The sequence below is a fragment of the Symsagittifera roscoffensis genome, chromosome 10 (assembly GCF_963678635.1).
Source record: "Symsagittifera roscoffensis chromosome 10, txSymRosc1.1, whole genome shotgun sequence".
Lineage (NCBI taxonomy): Eukaryota > Metazoa > Xenacoelomorpha > Acoela > Convolutidae > Symsagittifera > Symsagittifera roscoffensis.
This window is the reverse complement of record NC_087071.1, coordinates 12,769,786-12,785,751: the sequence shown is the minus strand read 5'-3', so window position 1 is coordinate 12,785,751 and position 15,966 is coordinate 12,769,786. Positions and strand designations below refer to the sequence as shown.

The 15,966-nt window shown below is 47.4% G+C and overlaps 1 protein-coding gene across 2 annotated transcripts in view; it reads right to left on the bottom strand.

Moving 5' to 3' along the window:
• The window catches only part of LOC134855174 (uncharacterized), a 74,811-nt gene that overhangs the window by 41,268 nt on the left and 17,577 nt on the right, over positions 1-15,966 (bottom strand). The gene's annotated exons all lie outside the window — the stretch shown is intronic.

The following is a 15,966-nucleotide window of genomic DNA, read 5'->3' as shown; positions in this document are numbered from 1 at the left end:
GACATGAGACTACGACCCGTTACATGTGCCATTCTGCCAGATGACACAGCACAACCTTCCGGCGACATAAAAAAGAGTGACTAAAGGCCTTATGAACAAAAAAGTGTTGCGACGGAGGGTCAGAATGTTCTAGAATTTTTATTTTTAAAATTTCGATTGGAAGAAGAACATTTCTGAGAAATAGAGAAAAGACGACCATTTTGAATAAAAAGACGAAAAACAGAACCACGATAGAGATTGTGAAGAACAGTCGAGCAAGAAAATTACGAAGCCTCTTATCGTGGCAATAACACACGATAAGAACCTTAGCGACGGATATTTGTGGAGAAGGAGGCTTCAGTGGGGGAAGAAATATACCACGGAACCCTCCCGGGACACGAATTATAAGAGATAAGAGTGTTATCTCAAGAATATTACGGGAGTGGAGGCTTGGTCCCCCCAGAGACTGTCTATGTGAAGGGACTGTATAGACTGACTATATAGCTGCTATAATGTCATAGATCTTAATTAACACCGTTATTATTTATTATTTCAGAGCATGAGTAGCTAGAAAAGGGAAAGGGTCAATCCATCTCCAATGGATTTAATATAAAACTGTCACACAAAAACATATAAAAATAGGTTGTTCGAGCCGTGTTTTTAATGACAATCACGTAGTCTGAGGATCCGAGACTCAGCTATGTGGTTGTGTTCGCATGTAAACGAAAGCTGATCAAAAGTCGTTTGACTGATGGCCTAAAAATGGTAACTTTTAACTTTGCCCTAGACAGACCAGAAAATCAACTGGCAAGGTCGAGACGGTGAAAAACGAGTAGAATTAAGGTAACTGACGCCTGCCAGTCGTTAATAGGTACTTTTTCTACGCTCCGTCGCTGTGTGATATTTGGGCGAATGTTACATAGACGTTTTTATGGCGCTCCTGGGTGGGCCTGTTAAAGGCATGAAACCATCATGATCAGCAAGCGTTTCAGCGACGTACCCTCCGCTCCGGGCGTATGCCCGAGTTAGAGGCCTTAATGACCGTTGTTGTACTAGAGGGAAGGTGCGTACCCTCCGTCTAGTACAATTTAGCTTTTTAACTTAGTTAACACCGAAAATTCCGGGTGCCGGAGGGTTAGGTGGGAAATCTAGAGCCCGCTTGTCCTGATGTCCCAGGACCAAAAACAATTAAAGAGAAAGCGTAAAACCAAACAAAAATAGTGTATAACCAAGAAAAAGCCAAAAATAAATTTATTTGAAAACAAAAAAGTACAAAAAAGAAAAATCCAAAAAAGACCAAAAACAGTAAAAAACGTAAAGTGACAGTTTATATGTTATTTCCGGACGAGATGTGATCTGACCTTCCTATTTGTTGTTGTTTCAGATTGATTTATATCGTTTCTGATAGAAAGATTGTGTGTTTTGGTGAAGGGTTGGATACCCTCCCTCGAGTGTAATTTGAGTGTTTAAGCACGTTAATGGTGATTTTGCCGGTGGCCGGAGGGTAGAGTGGCAAGCTGAGCAACGTGTTCCACACTCAACAGGGACATCAAGGACAACATCCGCAACGACTGTTGGGTATCGTTGAAGCAATTTTAGTATCGTTCGGGTACTATTTCGTTAAAACTTAAGTGGTGGGGGGCACGATTGGCGCGGTCCGATTGTACCCTCCATCGATTACAAATTTCCGAGTTAAGGGTCTTAATTCGGATATTTTGGTGCAAAGGAGGGTATAGTACTATTCATTAACGACTATTAATAGATTATTATCCTGATTATATATTACTTATCTCCTATTTAGACCCAAGAAACACCCATTTTTTGTCGAAAATTACCAATTTTCGACCAAACCGTAGACCCCCAAATTTTCGGATATCCGAGCTTTTCCGATAGGCAAAAAGCTTTTATATAGAGAGTAGCTACGTAGTTCGATCCCCTTCACTAAGGAAACCGCGTGAGCAAAGACTCAGTAGAAGTTAGAAAAACGAAAATTTTTCGACCAAAATTTTGATAATTTTCTGTATTTTGTCAATCTGTTTTGGGGATCGAGTTTTTGAGTTTTTGGAGTTAGAGCAATAAAATTTTTTGCGTTAGGAGCGTGCTAGCATAACGTGCTCGGTTACTAGAGAAATTTTTGGGTAACCCTTCGAGTAGCTCCGTGGATAGAGCTAACGACTTAAGGTTTGGAAAAGGAAGGAATCGGAGGGTCCAAATTTGATAGTTTTTGGCCAAATTTTTGTTTCTAAACCAATTTTGGTCCGGTTTTTTGCATTATTCCAGTGCCGTACAGGGCTGCTACGCTCATTTCAAGTCTTTTTAGGCACTTTCGACCGGAATTGCGGAAAAAATCTTTCAGAACCTATATAGGTGGTGAAAAAAGGCCATTTTGACGAACGCCTTTTTGGCGATTTCTCAAAGACAAGTTATCCGATCGGGATAATTTTGGTACCATAAGTCGACGTTTTTGACCATATTTCCGAATCACAACCGTTTTTGGGATTGACAATCTCGGAAAAGAAAATTTTTTTAGAATTTGTTGGTTCGGAGGGTCCAAATTACAGGTAACCCTCCGAGCAGCAGAAAATTTTATCAAAACATCTTTTTATTCAATTGGGAAGGTTGACCGTGTCAGCCAACCTAGTTTTAAGTCAGGTAGACCGCTTTCAGAGGCTTTACTGCGGTGATATAACCCTTTTTCTTGATTTTGGGGGAACCCTCCGAAGTGACCCTCCTGAGTCAGCTAAACCCTTTAGCAACCCTCCTTAGTGGAAAATTTCCACGAGATCACCCTAAGAAGTTAAAACAGCTCCCCTTAGAGCTCCTAGCTTGTTTTGACGCTTTTTGAAGCGAGGGGGAGAACCTTCTAAGCGAGATCGAAAAATTTGAAAATTTTGGAGGTACCCTCCGAAGTAACCCTCCGAAGCATATTAAGCATCTTATTGACCCTCCTTAGTAATTTTAGGGGGACCCTCCGAAGTAACTTGGGTGATTAGGGTACCCTCCGAAGTAACTTGGGTGATCAAGGTACCCTCCGAAGTAACTTGGGTGATCAAGGTACCCTCCGAGGTAACCCTCCGGAGTGTCTTAAACCTTCTAACGATCTTCCTTGTTAGAGACTTGAGTAAACTTTCTGTGGCAACTTGGGAAACGGAAAATATCCATTTAATTAGGATCATATTAGGATATTAGGCGCGCTTATTAGGATCATAAGAACCCATTTTGACCCGGAAATTCGTGATCAACTTTGGATTCTACATTGGGTGTATTAAAAGTACCCGAACAAAAATTTTTTTTGATTGTGATTTTGGTTGTGTGGTTGCCTTGAGCTACTTGATAGGAAAGTTCGGGCGATCCGGGAACAAATAAAGGAAGACCTCGGTGGGTGTATTAGGCAAATACACACCCACTTGAAAAAAAAATTGTTCCCTACTCTCGTGCACTTGGAGCAGTCCGAGTGTGGGAGAGCTTTTTCATAGATTTGACGAATTTTCGATCAGAGGTTGCCTTGAGCTACTTAGTAGGACAGCTCGGGCAATCGCAGGACACCCAAAAGAAGACCTCGATGGGTGTATTAGGCAGATACACACCCACTTGAGAAGACTGTGTCCTGGGCTTCGTTCTTTCGGATCGTTCCGATTGGGGGAAGTCTTTTTCTTTAAGACTAAGTTTTATTTATCTATTTCTGAATCATCACTGCTTTTTATCAAAGATTGTTTAATTTTAACAAAGCAGTGACTTGATAAATTGTGTGGCGATAAATTGATACTGACAAAAGGTCGCTGTCACCTGTAGGATATTCTTATCTGATTATCGATTGTGTTTTGTCTGTCGATCATATCTTGTGGAAACTTAGTGATACTGTTATACTATACAACCGGGTTGAGTTAGCATTATATCAATACTGGGTAGACCCTGTGTGTAACTTTAGCTGAGTCACTAGTTTAGTCGTGAGAGATCTAAGAGACATTTTGATACTGACGGAATCGAGTAGACAGCGTTAAGTGATTTAACTAAATCTTGTTTGTGGTACGTTTGCATTGCCATCAAATTACGAATACTTTCATTTTGTTAAAAACTATGCAGCGCAGGGACTCGCTAGGATTGACTACTAAAATTCCCAAGCTAAGCAAGGGAAGCACGCGGAAGTTTAGAACTAGGCGTAGCCAAACCTCGTTTAGCAGCGCTTCCGACGCGTTTGCTGAAGACGAATCGACTAAAGGTCAACCTGATCTTTCAGTGAGCGAAATGAAACTAAGGAGCGAGAAGAACCTCGATGGCAATCAAAGGCGGAGCGCCGAGGCCGAGCCTGCGAGCGAAACGCTGGTGGATCCCTTTGACGAAGGGGAGCGAACGCTCATTCGACCCGACTTTGAGCCAGATGAGGTCCTCGAACGGGAGGAAGTCGAGAGGACAGAGGAGACCTCGGAGCGTCCCGAGGTTGAACCTCGGGAGGAAGTGTTGTACAGGGGAATGTCCAAATCAGAGACTAAGAGCTATAAATGGGGAAAGGAACCTTCACATCTGACAAGTGCACACTCATCTTTGGCCAAACAGAGCAACAACGCGATGATGTCGAGTATGAGTCCGGGTGAAGAGCAGACGTTCTCGAAGGCAAAGAAAAGTTGGAAGTCTTTGTACGATGAGCGCGTGACGTCGCTACAATCCTCTAGTTACGACCAACCGGAAATAACCCATCCGGATGTGAACTTCACACCGTGCCCAAGGAACGACATGAGCAGGGAGGCGTCTTCTGCCTCGCCGACCAGGCCTATGTCAGATGGGATAACGATGGGAGCATCATCAACGTTTGACAGACTGATGACGTCAATGCACAAGCAAAAGGGCGGTGCGTCATCGAGTACTAGGCTACAGCCACAGTTGACCTCGTCTTCTCTGGGGCTAACCCCGCCATTGGGGGCAGCTGGTGACATAAGTGATATGTTCGCTGGTGTGATGAATGGCCTGGATGAATTGAGGCGAGACATGACTAAGAGGATAGATCAAGTTGACGAGAGAGCTCACCATGGTCGAGAGAGTTTGAAAGATGAGCTAACGCACGTGAAGTCGCAGGCGAGGTTTGATCAGGCTCAATTGATTCGTGACACCGATCAATGCCTGGCCGAGAGCCTGGCACAGGCAAACAAAGAGTCAGAGGAAAGAGAGGCTAGGATGACAAGAGAGATCGAGCGATTGTTGAATGATCATGATAACACCTACGCCCAAACGATGACTGGCCTGGAAAGGAGGTTGGACGCCAAATCTGACTTGATGATGCGGAAGCTTGACGCGATCCTGAATGGGAGTAGTTGGCAGAAGCATTCCAACTCAAGGGAGCGCTCACGCCATGCGAATGTTGGAGATGGTACGGGCAACAGTGCCAGAGCCCAGCAAGGCTCGAGAACGAACTACGAACATAGAAATAAGGAGCGGCCAAGAGCAGCCCCGCAGAGGCCTGGCTGGACGAATCCAGTCCCGCCGGAGGCAGATGCCACCCCGGAGACAAGATTGCCAACTGTGCCACAAGTCAGTTCAGTACCGGATCTGACTACAGTCTCACAAGACACAACGATGTATGCCTCGATGTTTGAGCCTCTGAACAGATCTCTCGAAACTTTCATCACCAAGCTCTCGAAGTTAACCGAGAGAGGAGAGAGGTCAAGAAGAACACTGAAAAAGCCGAAGTCATATAAAGACGAGTCGGACGGCTGCATTGATACTTGGATAGAGGTGATGAAGTTACACTTTGAGGAAGAGAATCTCTCCAAGAAACAAGAGTGCAGCGCGCTGACAAGCAACCTGGAGGGTACTGCATTAAATTGTGTAATGGCGAAAAGAGCCAATGAGAGAGACAGCGCTCGCAAGATATTCGACATCCTGCTGAATCGTTTCGGCTCTGGAGTACAAGGGCACCAGGCTATGGTGAAGTTCGAGAAGAGGCGTCAGAGAGATGAAGAATCAATAGATAAATTCTTGGACGACCTTGAATTGCTCAGGAGGAGAAGCAACCCGGATGAGAGAATATCCGAGCGAAACTTGGCGATTGCTTCGAAGTTTATGGATGGAGTAAGGAGTGAGGAGTTGAAGACGATGTTGGCCACTCACTTCACCCTGTCGCTTGACCAGGTACCCACGCCTGACGACTTGCGTATGAAGTCACGCGAGTATTTACTCATAAAACCGAGGGCGCAAAACCGTTACAGCAATTATGGCAACTATAGCGGGACAAACACTGGTGCGAATTCCAGTTGGTACAAACCTCGCGATGACATGGACAAGAGGAGGTCGTGTGCGAATTGTGGTTCGATGGACCATCACGTTTCTGCGTGTTCTGCATACAAACAGAACATGAAGGCCATAGGCTACTTTCTCGAGGACGCCGACGCGACCGACGAGGATCATGAAGAGTACGTCAGAGGGCTCATCATGAAATATGGTCCGAGGTGTTTCTTCTGTAATTTGGAGGGACACTTCAAGTCGGATTGTACTCAATTTTGGGACGCAGTAGCGGACGCGAAACATCCCCACCACGAAGAGGCGCTTTCGGGTGTCAAGGCCAGTCGAGCACGTCTGATGAACGAGGCTGAATCTCGGAGAAAGGAGACGACACCGAGCACCTTCACGACCAAAAAGGTTAGGACATGGCCTGACGAGGTGGTAGCCTCGAACCTCGAAGCAGAGTCGTCTAGCCCACTCAAGGTGGATTACGGCCTGGCGGCAAGGACAGCGCTGCAGAATGTCAAACAGGACCTAGCCACGAAAGAAGTGGAGCAATGGGTAAGGTCGGAGCTGGAGAGCACAGATCTTCGGGAAAGTTTTAATGTCCTGGGTAAAACGACAAAAGCAGAAGACAAAGAGGAACCCAAGAAACAGGGACTAAAACTGAACGTTATATCTGGTAAGACTTTCGGCATGACGAAGGCGGGGACCAAAATAATGTCCATCATCTCAGTCGCAGGGCACCAGGTGGTCAAGAACTTGAGTGAGCCATCCGAGATTACACTAGTCCACCTGGACATCTATGCCGACTACCTGAAGGAGAAGGATCCAAAACTGGACTCCAGGGCAGTGCGAGCGCTGCTCACAACGGGAGGTCCGAGACTGATGAAAGTGGACGGACATTATATCGATGTACATGGCCCTTACCCGATCCTGATGAATGTGGATGGCGTCAATATCTACACGAAAGCTCACATAACTGATGCGAACGATCAGATTGGCCGGATATACATTGGTCAAGAGGAGCTGAAGGTTAGACGAATCGGACACAACGCGATGCTCGAACAAGATGCGGTGCATATTGGTTGTGAGGCCGATCTGGCCGCACACGTTCTGGACGTGCAAGGCAGACAACTTTCAGTAAAGGGACTGCTAGACACGGGAGCAGTGGTTAGTGTCATGCCAGTCAAAACTTGGACAGACATGGGTTTCGAAAGGTCGGATCTCATACCGACAAACATCAGGTTGGCAGCTGCCAATCAGGGAGCGATCTATGTCACCGGACGAACCCCGATCATTTCAGTGCAGCTCGGAGGAAGACATCTTTGGATGAGCTTCCTAGTAGTAGAGAATTTGGACGAATCCGACCAGTTCATCTTAGGAAGGGATTTCGTTCGCAACTTTGACGTCACGATCGATCTCAATGACGGATTGATTAGGATCAAGGATCCTGAGAGGAAGTTTGAGAAAAGACCCCTTAATAAGATCTTAATTAATCAGGCCAAGGTGCCGATTTTTCTGGATCGAAAAGTCAGATTAAAACCAAACCAAGCCGTAGTAGCGACGTTTAGGATGAGGAACTTGAATGAACTCAGCAATGACAGGCAGGTGTGTCTGGTACCAAATCCAAACAGTAAAAGCTCGGCTATTTTAGGAAGAAGCTTCTCACTCACTCAGAGCGGACTGTGTGTGAGTGTGTTATTGAACACAGAAGCAACAACAGTGACAATACAGAGGGGAAAGAAACTTGGCTACGCTTTGCCTCTGAACACAGACTTTCTGAGTGTGGAGAACTTGAAGAAGTTTGATGTCACTAAATGTCCATTGCATGCGAACCAAGAATGTATAATGAAAAGAGTAAATGAATTGAAATCTTCTAGGAAATTGTTTTCAATGAAGTCGGAAACAGATGATGGGCTGTCTAGTTGTTCCAACTTTCCTGAGAGGCCGACGGAGGCAGAGTTAGCAGCGAATAAGCCTGTCCTCTGAGATAGAACATCTGAAGGGTAAAATATCAGACAAGGAACTAGATTCGCTCAGGGCGGTGCTAAATCGGAACGCAGACGTTTTTTCGAAACATAAGGCCGACATAGGTTGTTGCAATTTTGTAGAGCACGAGATTGAGATAGAAGAGGGCTCGGCACCTCATAGGGAAGGGGCGAGAAGAATGACCCCAAACAAGTCAGAAGCGTTTAGGAAGGAAATCGAGATGTTAATGGAGTACGACATGATCGAGCCGTAGAAGTCCCCATGGGCTTGTGGCGTGGTCATGGCGAAAAAGAAAGGGGGACAACTCAGATTTTGTTGTGATTTCCGTTATCTGAACGCAGTGACTATAAAGGACGCATACCCGATTCCCCGCATCGATGAGAGCCTATCCAAGCTGGGAGACGCTAAGTTCTTCACGACATTGGATTTGGGCTCCGCATTCTGGCAAGTGCCACTCAGAAAGCAAGATCGAGAGAAAACAGGTTTCGCGTGTGAGCTGGGACTGTTCCAGTGGAAGAGGATGCCATTCGGATTGTGCAACGCGACGGCCACATTCCAGCGACTGATGGCCCAGGCACTCACGTGCGTCACTAAGAAAAATGGGAATCTCATCATGTGTTATGTCGATGATGTCGTGATTGCAACACCAACCTTAGAAGACCACATAGAGAGGTTGGAGGAGGTGTTTTCTTGCATGAAGCAGGCGGGTCTGAAATGCAAACCCTCTAAGTGTGAAATCCTCAGGGATTCCATAAAGTATCTGGGCCGCCTGGTTGACAAACATGGAGTGAGACCAGATCCCGAAGCGGTTGAAGCGGTGCTGACCTGGAAGGCACCTAAAACAGACACACAGCTGATGAGTTTTCTGGGATTCGCAAATTATTATCGAGAGTTCATCAAGGGGTATGCTGATAAAATATACCCCATGCAGAGGTTGATGAGAAACAAGGGCAAAAAGTTCACCTGGACTGATGAGGCACAAGTCTCATTTGAAAACATCAAACGTGAACTTTGCGAGGCACCGGTCCTCGGCATGCCAACGGAGAAGGGAATGTTCGTGCTGGACACGGATGCATCAGTGGTTGCGATATCGGGCATACTTCACCAGGAGCAGGAGTGGAACGGGAGAACGGTTCTTCGTCCGATAGCCTACGGGAGTAAAGTCCTGAGTGATACTGAAATGAAGTACGGCGCACCAAAAGCGGAGATGTTTGCGGTGATCACTTTCGTGGAAAAATACAGGGCCTACATGGGGAGTGCTCCCTTCAAGTTACGTGTGGATAATCGTGCCCTTGCCTGGCTGAAAACCTATTCGATGGACCAAAGCTATATTGGTCGTTGGATTGTGCGCCTGGATGGATACCACATGATCATAGAGCACCGTACCCGTGACAAGCACCAGAACGCAGATAGCCTCAGTAAAAAGACAGAATTTTATGAGCCCCTCGAGGAGAAGCAAGCTAACCAATCAGAGATCAAAGACGGGTTTTCCTTTCTGGACAAAGAAACCTACGACAAGCTGCCACTTACTAGGTGGTTAGACAAATCAGGACATCCTATACTTGGACACCCTGACCTTCCAGTGGAGACGGCCGCGGAGATAAAGCTTTTATCCAGAGGCGAGCCCGTTCCGTTGGATCTGCTAGTCCGATCCAACTTGGTACAGCAAGAACTGACCAGGCTGGGTATAAACAGCATCGCTTTATTTAACAAGACGGTGAACGTGGCGCCGGAGGTCATGGGAAAACTCCGCGACTTGTTGGATAGGGAAGTGGATAGGCATGATCGTGAATGGATGGAGACCATGCAGCGGTAGACTGTCACCGAGAGAACAGAGAAGAGGCCAGTGTCCATTCGCAGCCGAGGCGTTGAACGGGATTGCAGGTCGATCGTCAACCAGCTGGTGACCTCGATGCCGAAAGAAGTCTTGTTGAGAACTTCGTTCACTGAATATGGAACATTGAACCAGAACCAAACTACTGAGGAAGTCAGGATCAGGTCGAAATCTAGCTTCACGAGGAGAGTGCACTTCACGGATGCAAGAGAGGAATACGAGCCAAGCCCAGATTGTTCGTCCGTGGACGAGACAATGTCCGGGGAGTCTGACACCTTCGAGCCAGTCAAGGACGACTCGTCTGAGGAGTCAGACACCTTTGAGCCCGTGCAGGACGATTTGTCCGGGGAGAGGTTGACTAGACCACCTAGGGGCAGAATTTTGTCCGGGGAGTCGGGTTTGAAGCGACCGATGGACAGAGTTTTGTCCGGGGAGTCGAGAAACATCTCAGACAACTTGGGATATGATGTTGGAAAATCAGTCGACTCAAGTGTTGACTCGGGACCCCAGTCCTGGGACAACACGTCTGAAACAACTTCCAATTCCGATGTGTCAGAGATCGCAATCACTCCTAATTGGTAGACTGGAAGCAGCGTGGGCTGGACCGAGAAACACATCAGGATCCAGACAGGGACAGATGCACCTCAGATGAAGAGGGCACTGTGGTAGATAATGCCGCAGACGAGCTCGAGCTGATAGCAGTTTCGAAACGCCCAACCAGATTGCTGCCACATGGTACGGTCGTCCGTACCAACCTGGAACCATCTGTGCAGGAAGCGACGCCTTTGAAAAAGATATGGTGTGTCAAGTTGATGGACGATGCTCATGCTCCGGAGGTAATTAGTGGGCAAATGAACGTGGTGAAGACGTATTTGAAGGCCAGGTACAGGCTGTCGGATCTCCTAAGGGCTCAACGATTTGATAGGATGACGAGCAGTCTCAAGAGATGGATTGAGAATGGAGCACCTGACAAGGGAGACTTGGAAGAAGACAGCTACAAAATCCTGAAGCAATTCTACCTGAAGCGAAACGACTTGTTGTACCTGAATAAGGACGGAATCGTAGCCTGTAAGCGCAAGGAGGAGGACAAGGTCCTTTATAAATACAATTCAACAGTGTTACCACAGTTGTACCAGACCGAATTGCTCTTTCGTTCACATGACCAGATGGGTCATCAAGGCGTGGACAAAGTGTATAACAGGATACAGAAACGATTTGAATGGCCGGGATTGAAGAAGGCTTGTGAGAAGTGGATCGCAGCATGCCTGTCATGTCAGCAAGCGAAGGATCCCAGGAAGCTAAGGTTCCCCCTACAGTCAATAGAGTCGTCAGGTTTCAACGAAGTGGTGCAAATTGATCATCAGAAAATCTGTATGACAGCAACGGGCTATAATCAGGTGCTGGTAATGATCGACCATTTTACGAAGTATGCGGAGGCAGCACCGTGCATAACAGCATCGGCAGAAGAAACATGCGATCATTTGATAAATGTGTGGATAGCAAGGCACGGCTGCCCCATCACGTTCCAATCGGACAATGGCAAAGCATTCGTAGGTGATCTCACGAAAGAGTTAATGAAAAGGTCGCAGGTAGCGCAGGCCCACTCGACCACTTATCACCCGCAAACGAATGGCCTAGTCAAGAGGCAGAATCGCACACTGGTATCCATGTTGAGAGTCTACTGCTCACGCTACATGGATGACTGGGACAAGCACTTGCCGCAAGTGATGGGTGCTTACAACAGCACGGAGCATTCCACCACGGGAATAAGTCCGCATATGATGCTGACGGGTCACGAAAAAGCACTCCCGTTAACGTTCTTCTACCCTGAATATGAAGGGAAGAGGACAGCACCGCAAACGTACGTGCGGGACGTTATTAGAAGACAACAGGACCTCAATGACTTATGCAGGAGGAATACGCAACAGGCGCAAATTAGACAAAAAAGGAGGTTTGATAAAAGGACAGCCGATGCAAAAGCCTACTCAGTTGGCAATTACGTCTGGGTGTTCCAGGAAGTGGTTCCACCAAAAGGAACCAAGAAACTATTAAAGAAATGGCGTGGTCCATTTCAGATAACAGAGGTGCACCAAGGAGGTCGTTTTTATCGACTGAGCACTGGAAGAGCGGCTCATTACGAGAACATCAAACCACACAATGCCTCGTCAGAGGATTGGTGCATCCCAGCGGACATGCAAGAGGGAGATTATTTAATAGTGGATCCTGCTTGTGAAGTGAATGAAAGGGGTACTCGCGACAAGAACGACGGGAATGAGGTGGTGGACGATTGCGATCTACCACTGGACCTCGAGTTGACTGAGCGAGAAGAGGTGGACGATGAAACTCTACCCTATGCCGAAGAAGACTGGGATTGCCCGGAACAAACCGAAATTGACAAAGGAATACAGCCTGACTTTCCTCTCACCATGGAAACACGCCAAAGCAAGAAAGGAAAAAACCAGAAGAAATACAATCCGTATGGCGAGGACTTCGTTGTAGACAGGATAGTAGTGAGTGATGTCATAGACTCGCTGGTGGGACTGGACGAAGTGGCGATGCTAGAAGAAATCGACCTTGTGAACGATATGGATCAAGATTGGATCGACGATCGATCAGAACCGGAAGTGGAGTTCGAACCAGAAGCGGAACAGACTCATGAGCAAGAACTAACAAACTTGCGCGTGCTCGAATGGCTCCACGATCTGCCGACAGATCCAAAAGAGACGATCCTGACGATTCAGGACGTCGATAGAGACGGCGTCAAATACATCAGTCATGACAATACCGAGTCCAACTGGGTCGCCCCAGATGGTCTTCTACGTGTTCCACAATCCAACCTCGGTCTCCTAGACTTTGGGCGATCGACGGGGACGTCGATGGATATTTTTGTCCGGGGAGTGGGGGTAGGACTCACCCACACCGAAAACCTCATAATAAAAAAATTGAAATCGGCAAGAGAAACCGGAGAACTAGAGACAGAGGGCGAGAATGCTAAGAAACCACCTTTTGGACGAATCTTTGAATCGTATTTTGATCTACCGAACCATTATTCGAACAATATCGTCATAACGGACAGCGATTTCATACTCACGGAACGCACGTGCGCCATAGCGATAACGGCGGATGTGAGCTTCAAAACAGCACTAGCAGCTGACTTTAAAAGAGAGTACAAGAATATAGAGTTTTTGTGGAAACAGAGGCCTGGTGTAGGAGGAATGATAGCGTTGCCCCCTGTTGCATCACAGATACCAGGGAAATATTTGTGTTTTTTGGTTACGAAAGCTACTGATAGGCAACACGTGAATCCGGAGAGCTTGGTATTGGCCTTGACTCGACTCAGGGATTTCCTGGTTGAGAGAGGTGTGACCTCTCTCTCGTTACCAGTTTATGATCCCAATAGAGGGAAGCTACACCCGAGAGAGTTGTACGCTCTTGTGCATGTGATATTTTCAGAGACTGACATAGAAGTCTACTTACATAAAAAGTACTATCTGAGTATATGCTAGGATTGCGCTCGGCGATAAGTGGTTTTTATTAGGTAACTTGACAGAGATTAGGATTAAGTTTAGATTAGGATTAAGGTTTTTATATGATTGTATAGGTGTGTGATGTTTATGTGTCTATGTTATGCTATTGTTATGATAGGTTTTATGTTTGTGTCATCAAGGTGACAGCGCACATTCGTGCTACTTTGACAAAGGCAAAGGTGGACGATCCACCTTGGTGCTAAAATTTTAAATCAGAATTGAAAAAAGAATTTCAATTGAGAGTTTTAAAGAATTGATTGATTTCATATCCAAAAATGATGGTTCTAAGTCGCGACTTGTTTTTTAGATCTTGATTGATCAGAAATTGTTTATTGAATCGAAACGACACAAGAAGACCGTATACGACAGCAAGAATCAACACGATAAGAAATGGGTGACACGAACGAACTCATGGAATTCCTCTCAGCGAGTCTAAGAGCGACTCTAGACGAGATCTATCAGCGGCTGATCGATTGTGATTTCACACGAGAAGACCCGGGGTTGGCGATGTTTGTGGTCGCGCTCCTTAATGCACTAGGACGAGAGGGTCGAGGGAATCGCCCTACGGAAGTCGTGTTGATGTTGGCCTTCGGTGAGTCCGGGACCGCCGAGAGAGGCCGCAACCGATTGATGAGATGGAGGCGTGGAGAAATGTCTGGCCACGACCTGGCTCGTGAGCCAGGACTAGGTGAGCAGAGGGACCACCGGCTAGGTGAGATGCCCTTACCAGTCCAACCGGCGCAGCCACTCATCGGAGCGAAGAGACAACGTGATGGGCCAGGCCCGTCACATTCGGTCGACTCTCCTACAACTGCTCCTCCTTTGAAGAAAGTGAGAGTGAGCGAGATAGAGATCCAGACGTCAGAGACGATCGAGACGCTGGAAAAGAAGGAGAAAGATCAGAGCGAGCTGTGTGCCAAACTCCAGGAGTATAGGGCAATAGCTCGAGAGAGGGACGAATGGAAGAAGAAATACGAAGATCTGCAGGTGGCTTATAAGGAGGATGAAATAAAGCACCTGAAGGAGCTGTATATGGCGAAGGTGAGCCAAGTGTCACCGGAAGTCCTGGCGAGCATGAGATCCTCAGAGGGATCCAACGACACACGCCCCAGGACAACAGCGCAGGAGCTATGCGCATCGAGAGGACCTGAGGTTCTGGATTTGCGTGCATCAAGGGGGCCCGAGGCTCCTCAGCAGACACGACCGTCTGCTTCGAGTCAGAGGTTCACGATACCAGACCCTTCTGACACCTATCTAGCTCCTCAATTTCAGGAATCAATTAACCAAGTGGCCAGAGCCGCGATGGATGAGATCAACATAGGCACTGAGCGGACACTGGTTAGGATCGTTCCTTCCCAACGTCGTGATCATTCATCAAATAGCTCGGAGCGAACAACCCGCACGATAGCGTGTTCTGCGCCTGGTGGAGTCTTTGAGAAGTCTCGCGTGGTAGACATCAGGAAGAATCTGATGGCACGTCATCAGTTCACGCAAGTGCCAGCCGAGCATCCTCGAGCCTGCCTGAATGACATGAGCTGGAACCCCGCCACGAACGACCAGGTAATTCCCCCAGGGAGTCGCCATTTGATCATTGGAGACAGTTTGGTGAGAGATCTGAATGAGATCTTCGTCTATGGTCAGACTACCATTCTGTCCTTTGGAGGAGCCTCAGTGGCTCAGGTCATCAAAATGATGGAGTTCCAGAGCGAGGATCATTTGGATACATTAATAATAATGCTGGGGACCAATGACGTCTCGAGAGCCCCCGTGACTCCGGAGAACAAGTGGGAACCTCTATTGGTGTGTCTCTTGAACGAATTGAAAGAAAAGTACAGACCCAAGCTCGTGATCCTGTGCACGATACCACCAAATCCTTTGGTGGGCACCATAGCTGCAGATTTCATGAATGGCAATGTGACGCGGTGGAAAGAAATGACCCGCAGTCTGGTGAGAAACAACCCTGGCGAGTTGCGACTCCTGGATCTCGAAAATATGCTGCGCATGACTGACCACATCGCGCTCACTAAAGATGGAGTGCACTTCAATACCCAACGAGGGAGGCATTGGATTAATGATGTGTTTCAGACGCAATTGAGGGAAGCGGAGCAAGAGTCGAGGACGACCGGTTCTTTGGCTCGGACCAATTCGACCGGAGGGAGTAGAATAAGGGCAACCGTGCCCGAATCCCTCGCCAACCGTCTAGGGCCCTTGGCAACGGAGACGGTTGGAGCCGCAACCGTCGCTCCGAGCTCGAACGTGAGAGACAGGCTAGGGACTGCTCCTCCTCCCAGGCCGCAATCGATTGGAAGCCGACTCGGCAGATCGGTGGAACAGAACAACAGGAATAACTCCCAGACCGCGTCTAGGAGGAACGATTCGCCTGCCACGACAAATCCTGCTTCGACAGCAGGACCGTCTACA